Source organism: Bufo bufo, chromosome 11, assembly GCF_905171765.1.
Source record: "Bufo bufo chromosome 11, aBufBuf1.1, whole genome shotgun sequence".
Classification (NCBI taxonomy): domain Eukaryota; kingdom Metazoa; phylum Chordata; class Amphibia; order Anura; family Bufonidae; genus Bufo; species Bufo bufo.
The window spans coordinates 29406206-29423009 of NC_053399.1; positions in this window are offsets into that span (position 1 = coordinate 29406206).

Sequence of the window (16804 nt, forward strand, 5' to 3'; positions counted from 1 at the left end):
ATATGTAGCTAATTTTTATTTAATTAGCAACTTTTGCACCACATCACTTTGATCATTTACTATTGCTCAATTGCATTATTGTCTATATAATATATTGATGTATTTTGTTATGATGGCCCTTCATGCGCGTTTTCTCCAGGTAGTTCCGTGAGGGGTGGTTTATTTGCGCTTCACGATGGAGCCCACCCAGATATCAGCTTCTACTACCAGCTTTTTGCCCACTATGTATTTTTTGGTCATTACCTTTTTAGTGGCTTTCATGCCCTGGGTCTTTTTTATTTTTTTTCTGGGCTTTATGGACTTATTGCTTGCTTTCTATGTACCTATGATGGCTGATTGACTCTGCAGTTTACTCCCTGTCCTCACTTGGGTCTCTACTTGCTGCTATTTTTATGTATTTGCTTTTTATCTTGTGTATTTAATAAAGATGTAATTTTTTTTGACTATATATGGAGGTTGTTCTATTTTTTGGTGCGGTCTGTTAGAAGTATCTTATTTCCTCCAGTTTAAATAAATACGTATGCCCTAATTTATACGTTAGTGTGCACATCTTCTCTATAGGTAAAAAAAAAATTAACCTAAAAAAAAAGGTCCATAGATTTATTAAAAAAAAAAAAAAAAAAAGGCCACTAAAAAAAGACAAAAAAACTCAAGATGTATTTTAAACACCAGAACAACTGTGTGTACAGGAAACATTATTGTCGTTAGTGATGAATTTAGCTCTGGCATTTTTTCACCTGTGAAAAAAAATGCTAGAATAAGCGCAGGTGTTTTTTTTGGCACCTGTGCAATCAGTTTTGATGTGTACCTGCGCGGAAAAAACTAAAACGCTGAACAAAATTGACTGATCTTGCTTGCAAGATAGTGCGAGTTTGACTAAACGCATCCTGACACAATCCGTATGGTTCGTCTGAAAGAGGCCTAAGGTTTACATAGCATCATAAATTTAATATAATGCTATGCAACCCTAGGAGTGCTGGGAGGTCAGGACAGGAGCTGCCGCATATTCACACTGCGAGTCATCTGAAAGGGGCCTTAGGGAAAAATACTTCTGCATGGGGACCGTGATAGGCCCAGGAAATATGGGCTGTGTGCCTGCCACATCTACCGAGCCGACCGAGGCTCCCCTGACCTGAACTGACTGTATCATAGTTCCTATTGTATCACGGGTCTATTGTACTGTACTCATGATGAGGCGAGTACAGTACAATGGATCTACAGTCGCATACTGTATGAACTGGGTTCAGTCAGTTCCGGTCAGGGGAACGCAGTCGGCACAAGAGATGCGCCTGACACACGGATCATGTTTCCTGGACCAATCACGGTCATGTGAATCAGCCCTAATACAGCAATATAAAGAGGCGTTATATGGTAATATAAATAAGCGCCTATGGCTCGTAAGAAGGAGCCAAGGGCACTCTGTGTGCCTCTGTTTATGATCTGTGCGCCCAACCCTGCTTTAGAGGCTTTAAAGTGCTATGTCTGCTGTTACTATATTGCTTGGCAACCAGCAACATGCACGCTCCCAGTATACATTGTATAGCTGATACTGGATACATAGGGTTTGTATAGCGATGCACAATAATCGTGTACACAAACAGAAATGGTGTGTGTAGTCAGCAGCCATAGTAACCAACCATGGGAAACCTGTAAAGGAAATCTAATGTTATCTGCTGGAATGCTCCTCGATTAAGCGAATACATAAAGTCATGTAAAGATATTTGTACATGATAATGTTTGCTTGAAAATGCTGGTCTGTCATCAGCTTGAAATCGTTAAATGCGATTATCCACTTGTCTAAATCCGACTTAGTCCTTATAGCAAAGGTCCGTGCAGTGACCTGTCTCGGGCCTAGTTCCCACTTAAGGCCGAATGCACACGGCCGTGTTCCGCGGCCGTTAACGGTCCGTGGTATGCCGGCCTGGATTCCTGCTGACAGTGATTTCCATCAGTGGTTGTAGCCAAACCAGTGGTGGGTCAAAAATACAGAACAGGTGCATGTCTTTCCATTATGACTTATCTCTGTGTAGCTGCACTACTGGATTTGGCTCAAAAACGCTGATGGAAATCACTGACCAAATACTGAAGTGTAAACTAGGCCTCATACTGACACACCCTACAATGTATTAACATACAGGAGTATGCTAATACATTATAAGGGCTCATGCACATGAACGTGTGCCGACCGGGACCGCAGTGTCGCCCGCAAACAGCAGGACCGCAATATAGGGCACCGAACATTTTTGTACCGCATCACGGATTCCGCAATCGAGAAGGTGTGGTGTGGAATGTGCCCATACAGTTTTCAGTTGTCGCCAACACATCTCCTGTTTACATTGGACAATGTGCTGCTGACAAACAATGATAAAGTATGTGATCACCCGAGCAGTCATGACCAGAAGAATGTGTGATGCCACCAACCCTTCTAGCTAATGTGGGTAACATGGAGTATGAAGATCTCCTGTATTATCTTCTATTACTAAGCAGTGGTTCAAATATATTGGGGGAAATTTATCAAGACCCACACTCAAGAATTTTGTCTTAAAAAAAGTCACAACATGGGGTTCTTGTGACTTTTGAAGGGCACTTGTGTAAAATTTTAGCAATTGCATTTTTACACCACTCACTCCAGTTTTGAAGTGGCCGTGATGAGTTTCTCTAGAGATATATGACTGACTTTTTTTTTAAAAGTCCCAATGCCGCTCCATTAGGGGTAGGGGGTGCATAAAACTGTAGCAGCATTTCTAGACAAAAATGTTTGTTTTAAAGCGGAGTCCTATCTAAGGCTACTTTCACACTGGTGGTAGCCTTTTCCGTCAGACTGTTCCGGCAGGGGAACAGGCTGCCGGATCCGTGCTACCGCAAGTCCACCGTGCTAGCGGAAGTCCGCTCACTATAATAGCAAGAGGCGGCTCGACAAAAACCGCAGCATGCTGTAGTTTTATTCTGACCGCCTCTCAGCATGTTTGCCGTGCTGCAGCTAGACCTCCGGCCCGCCCCCATTATAGTAAATGGGGCCGGAGCGGACTTCCGCCAGAACGGTGGACTTGCGGTTGCACGGATCCGGCAGGGGAACAGGCTACCATCAGTGTGAAAGTGGCCTAACAAACAATTTGTTCCATTTGATAAATTTGGTGCAAGTTACGCAAATGTAGACTCACGCAAAACTGACTTCAAATATCAATCAGTCTGTCAGTTTTGCTTTAGTCTGTGTTGGTGTACTTTACGCCACAGTTATCAAATGTCAGATGTTTGCTAAATTTGTCTTGTCCTTAAAACGAACACTTTTGTCTTGAAAAACGAATCCCGTTTTCCTACTCCACCTGACTACTGGAGTTAGACTGCGACTTTTTAAAAAAGTGTCAGTGATAAATATGGAGTGAAGCTTATTAATAGGGATGAGCGAATCAATTAGCAAGTCGATTAGCATAAAGCGTTGTTCTAATACTGTACGGAGCAGGAGCTCTGTACAGTATTAGAATATATTGGTTCAGATGAGCCGAAGATATTACTTCGTGAAGTCTTGCGTGACTTTGCGTAATAACTTCATAGATTAATTTTCACTGTAAAAAAAATGACTGTAAAAAAAATCCCCGAACCCGTGTTCGTACAGTATTAGTATAAGTTTTATGCGAATCAACTTCGGATGTTTCATCCGAAGCCGATTCGCTCATCCCTACTTGTTAACATAGCTACCCACACCCACTTTCTCACCCATATTTAAAAACTGGAGTGAGTGGTGTAAAAATGCAAGAAGTTGCAAAAGTTTTGCTCAAGTAAGTCCAAAAACTTGCAAAATCCCATTACAACTCAAATTCTTATAGAAATCTCTTGCACTGGAAGTTGGAAGATAGTAGGCCATTTAAATTACAGTACAAATGAATCCCGCTGCCAGCAAGTACTCCCATTATATTTTTTCCTCCATCCAGTAAGCCATGAATGCTTCTCCCAGCAGGAGATGTTATTGAAGGCATAAAATGCAAGCTGCCAAAAGAAAATGCATGGCATCTGACATTTTGGCTACTTGCTGTTAAATATATACACAGGGACACACACACAAATTGTAATTCTAAGAAAAACCAATAGAGATGCCAAGGTTTAAACGTCTGCACATAAGCAACACTCTAAGGCCAATGTAATCTTTTCACTGCCATGTATTCTCAGCAGAGCAAAACAAAGATGGTAACATTAATTTCACTGCTGATAATTCACTTTATCGATTTTAAGTGCAATTTGAAAGAAAAATATCCTGTTACTAAAGTTCAACATGCACTGGGTCATTTAGAAATCAGAAAAGGCATTTTTTTTTTTTTAGAAAGAGAATGTCTTTTTTAGCAGAAATCCAATGTTCAGTCTCTTGTTTCTCTCTCAACAAACTCTAAAGGGCATCTGTCAGCAGATTTGTCCCTATGACACTGGCTGACCTGTTACATGTGCACTTGGCAGCTGAAGGCATCTGTGTTGGTCCCATGTTCATATGTGCCCGCATTGCTGAGAAAAAATGAACTTTTAATATATGCAAATAAGCCTCTAGGAGCAACAGGGGTGTTGCCGTTACCAATGGCGGATTACAATAGGGGCGTTTGGGTCAGCAAACCCAGGCCCGGCATGCTGGGAGGGCCCAACGCCTACCTGAATGCCCATATACTGCGGCGGGGCACGGGAGCGCATAGTTCCCTGCCCCGACGCCGATCACCGCCATAGGCTTCAGGCCTAGTAGGCCTGAGGCCTATGCGGTAGTGAAATCCAGGCTCAAGTATGCGTGATGACGCCATCGCGCGCCTGGACACACATAGGTGAGTATTTAGCTTTATAGTTGATTTATTTATTTATTTTATGTCCCAACTATGGGGGGGGGGGGCACAGGAGGACATATTAGTTAAGAGACAGTTATTCGGGGAAAATTACTATATTGGGGCTGGCTGTGTGGGGGCAGATTACCATATTAGGTCTGTCTGTCTGGGGGCAAATTACCGTATTTTTCGCCCTATAAGACGCACCTGCCCATAAGATGCACCTAAAGGTGAAATAGGAAAAAAAATATTTTGAACAAGAGGTGTGTTAAAATATGTTGGGCGATCTGCCGCTGACACAAGTTTATGGGGTTAATCTGCTACTGACACAATGTTATGGGGGGGATCTACCTCTGACACACTTATGGGGGGATCTACCTCTGACACACTTATGGGGGGGATCTGCCTCTGACACACTTATGGGGGGGATCTGCCACTGACACAAGTTTATGGGGGTACCGTAATCTGCTGCTGACACAATATTATGGGGGGGGGGGGGTCTGCTGCTGACACACTTATTGGGAAAGGGGGAGATCCAGTGACACTTTAAAAGGGGGTCACTTTTTTAGGAGTGGGGTCACTTTATTAGGGGGGTCATTTTATTAGGAGTGGGGTCATTAGGGGTACAGTACCTTAGATATGACTTTCTGGCAGGGCACAGCTCTGAGTGCACGTAGTCAGGAGCAGGCACGTGTGAATACTGAGAGGCGGAGCATGTGTGATGGGAAGTCTGCTCCGCCCCTCGTCTGCCTGCTCCCGCACTCCCATCAACTTTCCTACTCCTCCATAACAGCGCATCTTTGGGCTGGCCGGTCCGTACCACCCAGCACTTGCCGGTCCCTGCCTCCCAGCACCCGCAGCGTGCCCAGCCCTTTCCACCTAGCACTGCAGCGGCAGCCAGGTAACACCAGAGCCCACAAGCAAAGCGCCGGACATTTCCCTTCCCCCCTATATTCACCCCATAACACGCACTAACTTTTTCCCCCCGCAGCCTCTTCATACAAAAATAAAAAATAGGGCCCCAAGTTCGGTAGACAGCCCCGGGCCTATCATGCACTTAATCCGCCCCTGGCCGTTACACCTAGAGCCTCTGCTCTCTCTGCAACTGCTGCGCCCCAGCACTTTGACATGGCCAGGCTGTGTAAATGTGAACATGTGTTGGCAGCGGATTAATCCGGTCTCCATCAGGCTTAGCACAACAAACAACAAGGTTTTATTTAGAAATAACATTACAACATATGAATATAACGTTCAGTAAGATCAGAATCTCAGCACATCTGCTTCTGGCTTTCTTCTCTCTCAGCTCTCTCTCTCTGTACATGTGCAGCAAGTCACCTCCCCTTACTGCTTTTTACTTTTTAGCAGTACTTTGTTAAAGGGGTTGTCCAAGTTCAGAGCTGAACGCGGACACACCCATAATTTCACCCAGGTAGCCCCCTGTTATGAGCATCAAGCTTCCACCTAGCGGTGTGTTATTATAAACAAAAAAGCCCTTGCCCTGCGGGATACAGCATGAAATGCTCCAATGCTCTCTCTTGCCCTGCGCTGTATCGCTAACATCGGGGGGGCTGCCTGGGGGAAAGGCAACATAACAATGTGTCTGGAAACAGGCAATCACATAATGTAGTTGTTGCAATACACTGAATAATACGCATTATTCCAACACCTCCACTTAACAACTACTTATCCTGTTAGTCCCATATCTGGCTTGAGGTTTTTCAAACTTGTAGAGTTGCTTTCAGATATCTAGGAACTCTCTAAGGCTACTTTCACACTAGCGGCACGGACCTCCGGCAGGCTGTTCCGTCGGGTGAACAGCCTGTCTGATCCGTCCTGCCGCTAGTGAACGTGTGCCCCCGGATTGACTATAATGGGGCGGGGGCGGAGTTCCGGTGGAGGCACGGCAAGAGGCTGCCGGAATAAATGTCTGACATGTCGTAGTTTTATTCCTGCAGCCCCTCGCCGTGCGCTGCCGTGCCTCCGCCGGAACTCCGCCCCTGCCCCCATTATAGTCAATGGGGATGGAACGGCAGTCCGAGGGCACACGTTCACTAGCGGCAGGACTGATCCGACAGGCTATTCACCCGACGGAGGCTAATAGGCAGCAGCAAGAAAGAAACCAGCTGCTGTTGAAACACGTGATGGCTATACAGACGGCAGGAACATCCTAAAGCGTCCATGATGTCCAGAAAGCGGTCCGTGCAGCGATCCCCAAAATGACACCCTTAGATGATGTATAAACCTACCTGGCGATGTACGAGAAGGTGGCCACAAGGGAGAAACTACCCCGAGACCAGTGGGCTGAGGTTGTCGCTCCGTTCCTGGCATCTGATTCTCAGCGGGTGTATTTCGACTTGCCGGACGATCAAGCGGCCGACTACCAGAAAGTAAAGGGTGAGATTCTGGCAAGACTGGGGGTGAATGTGTTGGTCCTGGCCCAGCGGGTACATCAGTGGGGGTTTAACCCGGCCGAGCCCACGAGACCCCAGTATTATGACTTATTCCACCTCTCTTCCAAAAGTGGCTACAGCCTGATGTGCTGAGTCCCACGGCTATGCTGGATCGACTATTAGCTGATACGTTCTGGAGGGCTTTGCCACCCCCTCTCCAGCACTGGATCGGCTAGGTGTCTCCTGGCAATGCCCTGGAGATGGCGGACCTGATGGAATGCTATGAGGCTACTAATAATCTACAGGGGGGTTCTTTTGGGAGGGGGGCAGTCAAACCCCGAAAATCTCCACCCCCAGAGCCGATGAAACCCACCCGGGATGTACCCACTATGAGCCTGGCTCCGTTAGTCTGCTGGCTGTGTCAGGAGCCTGGCCATGTAAGGGCTGACTGTCCTCATCGGGTTGAGCCCATGGACAATTGTGGTTACCGTCAGTCGCTATATGCCAGGAAACTGTGTGCAACAGGTACCCCGGAATCTCTAGACCAGGGGTAGGCAACCTCCGGCACTCCAGCTGTTGTGAAACTACAACTCCCAGCATGCATACTTGCTCTTCTCTTCTCAGAACTCCCATATAAATGAATGGAGCATGCTGGGAATTGTAGTTTCACAACAGCTGGAGTGCCGAAGATTGCTGATCTCTGCTCTAGACCACTTGTGCCAGGTGGAAGTGGGATACACTCAAGCGGAGGCGCTACTGGACTCAGGGAGCCTGTTGACCCTAGTAAGGGCTACCCTAGTGCTGTCCACTGATTAGACTGGCCGGAAAGTCGGGGTGATGTGCATCCATGGATTTTTCCGCGCGAGTGCAAAACATTGTAATGCGTTTTGCACACGGGTGAGAAAAATCGGCATGTTTGGTACCCAAACCCGAACTTCTTCACAGAAGTTCGGGCTTGGGATCGGTGTTCTGTAGATTGTATTATTTTCCCTTATAACATGGTTATAAGGGAAAATAATAGCATTCTGAATACAGAATGCATAGTAAAATAGCACTGGAGGGGTTAAAAAAAAAAGTTAAAATTATTTAACTCTCCTTAATCCACTTACTCGCGCAGCCCAGCATCTCTTCTGTCTTCATCTTAGCTGTGTGCAGGAAAAGGACCTGTGGTGACGTCACTCCGGTCATCATATGGTCCGTCACATGATCTTTTACCATGGTGATGGATCATGTGATGACCGGAGTGACGTCACCACAGGTCCTTTTCCTGCACACAGCTAAAATGAAGACAGAAGCGATGCCGGGCTGCGCGAGCAAGTGGATTAAGGCGAGTTAAATATATATATTTTTTTTTTAACCCCTCCAGCGCTATTGTACTATGCATTCTGTATTCAGAATGCTATTATTTTCCCTTATAACCATGTTATAAGGGAAAATAATAATGATCGGGTCTCCATCCCGATCGTCTCCTAGCAACCGTGCGTGAAAATCGCACCGCATCCGCACTTGCTTCTATGGGGCCTGCGTTGCGTGGAAAACGCACAATATAGAGCATGCTGCGATTTTCAGGCAACGCATAAGTGATGCGTGAAAATCACCGCTCATCTGAACAGCCCCATAGAAGTGAATGGGTCCAGATTCAGTGCGGGTGCAATGCGTTCACCTCCCGCATTGCACCCGCGCGGAATACTCGCCCGTGTGAACTCAGCCTAATGGTTGTATTGCTAGAATTGACGACTATAACGAATATAGCACTATATTCTCAATCTTCGTTATATTCTAGCAATACAACCATTAGGAACCCAGCTCTAAGTTGAATTCGCAATGCGATTTAATATAACCTGTATTAATCGCATTGCGATTACAACTTAGTCAAATTTGTGACACTGCAGCTTCAGAATGAATCTAAGATGGATGCTGTCCTTGCTTTTTGATAGGAGGTGGGAGGGTCTGGGAGGGAGGGTATGCTGATTGGCTGGAATGTGTCTGCTGACTGTGAGGTACAACGCGAACAAGCTATGTTCGCCGGGAACTGTTCGCCGGCGAATAGTTCGGGACATCTCTAGTTAGGACAAGCCCGGTATTTTTCTGTTTTGGACCACACCAAAGGGTACTGGCAGGTGCCCTTTACAGAGGCTGCCAAAGAGAAAACTGCCTTCATCACACCAAAGGGGCTGTACCAATATAAGGTGTTACCCTTTGGTCTGCATGGCGCCCCTGCCACTTTTCAACGACCTTATGGACATTGTGCTTCATCCACATCGTTGGTACACTTCGGCTTACCTGGACGATTTTGTCATCCACAGTACCGACTGGGAAAGTCACCTACCCAAAGTGCAGGCCGTAGTGGACTCCCTTTGGTAGGCTGGACTAACCGCTAACCCCAAAAAATGTGCGATAGGGTTAGAGGAGACTAAATACCTGGGGTATGTCATTGGGCGCGGAGTCCTCAAACCCCAAGTCAACAAAATAGAGGCGATACGGAATTGGCCCGACCTGTCACTACTAGGCAAGTAAAGTCGTTCTTGTTTATGGTAGGCTATTATATGAGGTTTGTCCCCCACTTTGCTACAGTGGCCAAGCCAGGGCTCTTGAAGGGACGCAGGTAGGTGATGGTTCGCTAGGATGATCAGGCGTAAGGGGCTTTCTCCGCTTTTGAAGTCGGCCCTGTGCGGGTCCCCAGTTTTGGTGACGCCCGACTTAAAAAAATCAATTTATAGTACAGACCGATGCCTCCGAAGTAGGCCTCAGTGCTGTACTGTCTCAGGAAGTCAACGGGGAGGAGCATCCCGTTGTCTTCCTCAGCCATAAGCTAACCCCAGCCGAGACCAGGTACAGTATAGTGGAGAGAGAGAGAGTGCTTGGCTATCAAGTGGGCACTCGAGTCTCTCCGTTATTTTTTGTTGGGGAGAAAATTCTGCCTGGTAACCGACCACTCCCCTCTCAAGTGGATGAGCCAGGCCAAAGACAGAAATGCCCGGGTCACCAGGTGGTTCCTTTCCCTACAGAACTTAAAATTTACAGTGGAACACAGGGCAGGCCGGTTGCAGGGAAACGCGGATGCTCTGTCCCGAGTAAATTGTCTGGCGAGTGTTCACCCCCTCAGGGTTGAACAAAGGGAAGGGAAGGGGGGGGGTGTGGTATGTGACACAGTGAGGGGAATGGTCTGGGAAAGCAGGTATTTTCCTCCAAGCTTGTGCTGCTGGGCTGATTTGCAGCCAGGTGGGGTCAAATACCGACTGGATTTTAATTGCAGGTCTGGTTTTTTGGCAGCACCTGGCTGTCCTTAAATAGGCAGCTGGGAACAGCAGCAGGATCTCTGTGTTGGGATCTGAGGCTTGGTGCCAGGTTGGAGGGATGAGACCCATGGGCCAAGGAAACAGGCCCCCTAAAGCCTGCCGTGAACTGCTGGAGGCATAACTGACATCAAGGTGATATACTTTCCATTGTGTGTGAAGTAAACACTAAGACTTATCTTTTGCCTCCGTACTGCGTCCGCTTACCCTATAACCAGAGCAAAACCCCACACATTGTTCATATGGAGTTTTCTTGGTAGCTTTACTTGGTAGTCCATTTTGAATATAGCAAGCTGTCATGATTTTGCTGTCACAAGTAGGTCATAATTTTCTGTAGGACCGCTGAGTGATGATGTGGCGACATGGAAATCTTTTATTTCTTCTTCAATACCTCGCAGACGCTCTACAATTTCTAAAGTATTTCCTATGTAGTCCTGCATATTCTGGTCCTTGCTTAACTTAGACTGGTACAGTTTTCTCATTATATACAGTTTGTTGCTGAGATTCATTCTTTCCTGCACTTTCTGTAGCTCCTTCCACATCTCTTTTGCAGTTTAACCTTTACATATCTGCACAATCTGATCATGTATAATGAGTGAGATAGTGCTCTGTTCTTTCTGATCCTTTTCCAGCCAACCCTCTGGTATTGGGTCTGGTTTAAATTCTTGTGTGTATTTCCACATTTCTTCTCTTATTAGAAGCATCTTCACTTTGAATTTCTAGGATTGGTAGTTCTGGTTAGTCAGGACCGGCACTGTGAGTTTCACTTGGCTGCTGCTGGTGGCCATCTTTGCTTTTCTTTGCTTCACTGTTGTCCTTCTGTATGCTGTGTGCTTCTGGGCCTAAAACCTGTTGCCAGCAGATGAATCAGTTCTCCAGGGGAAAACAGGCGAAGGTGGCGTAAAAATGCCAGTTGCAACTAAACCTAGTTGCAGTGGCATTTAAATGCCAAATCCATGGAGTAGTGGAATGATAAATTCCCGCTTTGTGCTCTCATCAGAGGGGCAATATGAAGCCCCTTGACCCCAATGCAAAATACATAACGGGACCGCTGTACTACCACGTGTCATTTATAATACTGGTCTTATGTGTCAAAGGGACCATTGGGCCCTGTTGGACACCAGGCCATGAATGTGACTGCTGGCTTTGTACCCCCTGTTCTCATTCTGCCAAAACACCCCTGTACACAAACCAGCAGTCCTATCTAAAAACATTAGGGACCTAGAGTTCTTTGTCCTTTTCCAGTCTGGTTACAAAAACTTCTAGGTCTATTTCTTCTCCTTCTGGTTCCCTGGCTCTCTGCAGGGTATTATTAATGGATACAGGTCCAGAATATCAAAAATAGTTAATGATAGTTCTTATCATGAACTAAAAGGCAAGCAATAAAGAACCTGGTCGTCCAACATTGTTGCAAAAACAAAAATACTCATTCATCCTGTCATCGGGTCTATCTTTAGCGTAATGCTTTAATGAACTCATCCCTCATGCGACAGGCTCTTTTAGCAAAACATGTTTGTAATCTTGCTCCTCAGCTGCGCAAATCAATCACCCATTTCTCTAATCCACCATTCAACGTCTGTGGAATTTATTACATTTTCATCAGATCAGAGAAAGGTCTTGGCAAAACTGCAGGAATATGGTCGCCAAAGTATGGGTAAAAAAAAAAAAAAAAAAAATTAAGAAAATGTTATTTCTTTGTTAGCAGAGCTGACAAAAAAAAACCTTCAAAGCCCCTGTCATTCCCCAAAAACAGAAAGGAAAAAAAAAGCTAATTAAATGGATTACACAACTTTTTGCAATGATACAGTTATGATTAATTTGAAAGCGCCACTAATACTATGATGCTGTACATGAAGAGGGGTTACACATACATAATATAAAAAATACAAAACATGAAACTATTGACAGACTGGTAGAGAGGGGGAGAGGACCCTGCCCACGAGAGCTTACAATTGTGTTTTTGCATGTGGTATTCCAAAAATTAAGATAGGGACTGACTGTGTAATGAATCTCTTCATGGCTACTTTCACACTCGCGTTTGGTGCGAATCCGTCATGGATCTGCACAAACACAACCGTTCAGATAATACAACCGCATGCATCAGTTCAGAATGGATCCATTTGTATTATCTTTAACCTAGCCAAAACGGATCCGTCTTGAACACCATTGAAAGTCAATGGGGGATGGATCAGTTTTCTATTGTGCCATATTGTGTCAGTGAAAACTGATCCGTCCACATTGACTGACATTGTGTGTACATTTCGTCAGATGGACACCAAAACGCTGCAAGTGGAATGGAGGCGGAACGGAGCCAAACTGATGCATTCTGAGCGGATCCTTATCCATTCAGAATGCATTAAGGGCAAAACTGATCCGTTTTGGATTGCTCGTGAGATCCCTGAACGGATCTTACAAACGGAAACCAAAACGCCAGTGTAAAAGTAGAGAGCCACGGTCAGTCTGGGAGAGGTAGCCAACAAATCAGCCTGTAGTGTCCAATCATAAAGTGTGCTAATGGCACAAGCAAATTTTGTATCCGTGTCCAATCTGCATTTTATTGTGGATAGCACACTGACCCTTCATTTCAATGGGTCCGCCAAAAAATGGACCGCATACAGATGTTATAAGAGATGAGCGAAGCAACCTGGGATTCTACATCCGAAATCTTTGGCAAAAAAATTGTTATAATGCTGTACAGAGATCCTTCTCCGTACAGCATTAGAATGTACTGCCTCGGATGAAGCGAAGTCCGTTATTCACAAAGTCGCGTGTTGAATAACTTTGGTAATTGATTATTACAGTGAAAAACCTTGGAATCTAACTCTGCCTTGGTTCCAAGGTACCACTTGGAACAGAACCCGAATTCGTTTCCAAGTTTTTCAAGTGGTTTTTCACTGTAATCAATTAGTTTTTCACTGTAATCAAGTTATGAATAACAGATTTTGCCTCATCCAAGGCAGTACATTCTAATGCTGTACGGAGAAGGATCTCCGTACAGCATTATAACAATTTTTTTAGCGAAGGGGCTTTGGATGTGTAACATCCCGGAGTATGTCACTAAACTCTTTCTCCCCGCTACAACATGTTAGGTGTACATTTATTGTCATCTTGTGTAATCTAACACTGCATTCTCAATTATGTGCATTTTCCAGGCCTGTTTTATATATTATGCTGTAATTTCCATGTACACCAGCGGGTGGCAGCAGTATGCAGCAGGACCTTAGCCAGTTTAGTATATCTGGACTGGAATAGTTCATTCCAGTCTAGCTCCCCCCCTCTTTGAGCAGAAGTGGGCTGTCCCATGTCCTGTCTCATGGGGAGGCTGGAAAGTTCTAGTTAGTGTACCAGCCCCACTGCTTGGGGTAGGCTGTGTTAGTAGGAGCTCCCAGACATAGGGATCCCAACCCTGGAGCCAGCCTGCGAGCAGAACTGTGAGTGTTAATCCAAAGACCAGGAGAAGCCAAATCCCTCCTCCAGCTAGTCAGGCCCTACCAAGCAGAAGACAGACAGAGCAGAAGATAGATACCTGCCAGATTCACTAGGCATATGATAAGAAGCAGAATATATATATATATTCCTATACAAACGCAAAAATACAAATGCAATAGCACTCTGCAACCAGCACTCTGCCCTGCCTCTATGCTGGATATTGAATGAGGCATTGGTGTACATTTTGGCCAAAGCGTAATAAGCCACTCACCACGTCAAGGTCGCCTCTATGAGTGGTCCCTAACACTAGTACCTACCTGTTATGGGCCATGATAGCCACACAAAGTCCAGGGAGCGCAGGTACAGCATGCACGCCAGGCACACTCTGATTTTAACCCTGTCCGGTGCCGTGACCGTTTTCATTGGATCCAGGGATGCAAGTACCAACATGCATGCTGATCCCACTATATACTTCTCCTGGAGCCAAATGGCTACTGGTAGGCGCTGTAAAAGCAGACTCAGTTTTATACTGACTTTAAAACCAGCCTCCAGGGCAGACTAACTGGTCAGGTGTGCATGACGATCACCACGCCTCCAATATATACTACAAAGAAAAAATGTGGGGGGTTCAGTCAGCACAACCCTGTATGCAGGTGCACATCGCTATGGCGAAATACACATACAAACGCAAAAACACAAATGCAATAGTGTTTTGGTGTAGAAAAGCTGCCTATTTTGGTGCGCATCCCATTTTGCAGAAAGATTTGTGTCTTTTCTCTTTTCTTTCACCCTTACTACTTTTTTAAAAGGGGCTGGGACCTTCATGGCCATATACATGTAATAATATGTAAAATACAAATGCAATAGCACTCTGCCCTGCCTCTATGCTGGATGTTGAATGAGGCGTTGGTGTACATTTTGGCCAAAGCGTAATAAGCCACTCACCACGTCAAGGTCACCTCTATGAGTGGTCCCTAACACTAGTACCTACCTGTTATGGGCCATGATAGCCCTGGACTTTGTGTGGCTATCATGGCCCATAACAGGTAGGTACTAGTGTTAGGGACCACTCATAGAGGCGACCTTGACGTGGTGAGTGGCTTATTACGCTTCGTGTTTTTGCGTTTGTATGTGTATTTCGCCATAGCGATGTGCACCTGCATACAGGGTTGTGCTGACTGAACCCCCCCCCCATTTTTTCTTTGTAGTATATATTGATTCCTGCCACATATTGCCAATACCTGCTGGGACCCAAGACTATTGCTGATACTTGTATGGATTTATGCTGCCAATGATTAAGTAAAGACAAGTTGAACTTTATTCCAAGTCTGGATTCCCTTCATTCCTCAGTTACTCCTACTGACAACACTCATTTTATTGCATGTGAGCCAGGATCCAGGAGTCCAGCCGTACCAAGGTAGGAGACACCATTGACATTACACAGAGACATTATCCCCACTCTGGCATTCCTCGCCTGGTACGTGAGTTATAACATCTTAAAGGGCCCTGTTACAGTACCTGCGCAAGCTGCAATTGGCGTCACGAACTAAAAACTATTAATATTGCGCCAGTGTGCATCCGTCCTAATCCGGCTTACTGCAGATGTAGCTCGCTTCACTCATCTCTAGATGTTATCAATGTACTGTCTGTACTGTCCGATTCTTGGCCATATTGTGTATTTCTAGCGAAAGGAGTGAGAAAAATGCAGAATGTACACGGAAGGTATCCATATTTTCCTGACCTGTGGTTTGCAGAATGCCATACGGACTCTGTGGAAGATGTGGTTTGGTAACTGGGGATCGGGTTGTAATGGCGAGTTTGTCTTTACTTTGCAGCTGTGGATGTGACAGACCAATTAAACGATCTCTGGGCCTATGGCATGAAATCTGTATTACTGGAGATGTTTAACCATTTGTAACGAAAGCCCAGTTGACTTAAAAACAAGAATACTAGATTGTTACCAAAGACAGGCAATGATGCAACATGAAATTTCTGTTTACTGCAATGCGGATATCAAACCTACAGTGAAAAATTCTGCAGCCATATGATCTAAATCATGGATTCCCATTGATTTCCTATTCCCCTTGATGAGTGGCAGATGTCATACATGCTCTAATCCGCATGAACATCTGCAGCGTCAGAATTCATTTATAGTTCGTGCACATGGTTGTATTAGTGCATGGGCTATAAATTCACTGAATCTCATCCTTGGAGATCATTCGAGGCTTTCCCCAAGAAAGCCTTTTAGAATGAATATCCCCCATCTCCCATGACAGGATTCAGTCACTGAATATTCAGCTCTGAGACCCTTATTTAAACCCATGTGCCTGAGATATTATACTGTACAAGTTTAGTGTAAGTGAGCAGCTTTTCTATAATGCAGTTTGCTGCTTTAGCTCCCAAGGCAGCTAAATTATCTGATCATCCAAAGACAGTGGTCTCCAACTTGTAGCTGTAAAATCCCCATTATGCCCTTACATTTTGGAAGTTGTAGTTTTGCAATACATGGCCATATGTTGGAGAATACCAAACCAGTATAAACCCCCAAATAGGCACCTATGTACTGTATGTGGTGATAGATTACTTTTAGATTTACTATAATTTTTAGTTCACTATATGTACATGCTAGAGTATGTAACTGCATATTCTAGAATAATGTAATATTAACCCGTAGAAGAATCGCGCAGTACATGTACGGCGCTGGTGGACGTCACCTAAGGGCCAGAGCCGTACATGTACGGCGAGCTGATTGGGCGGGTGCAGGAGCTGCGCCCACCCGATCAGCGGCACGGACCCGGCAGTCACTGACAGCTGGGCCCCTGCTGCATACGCCAGCATCAGTGAAAACACAGATGCCGGCATATTAACCCCTTGTATGCCGCTATCAAAGCTGACT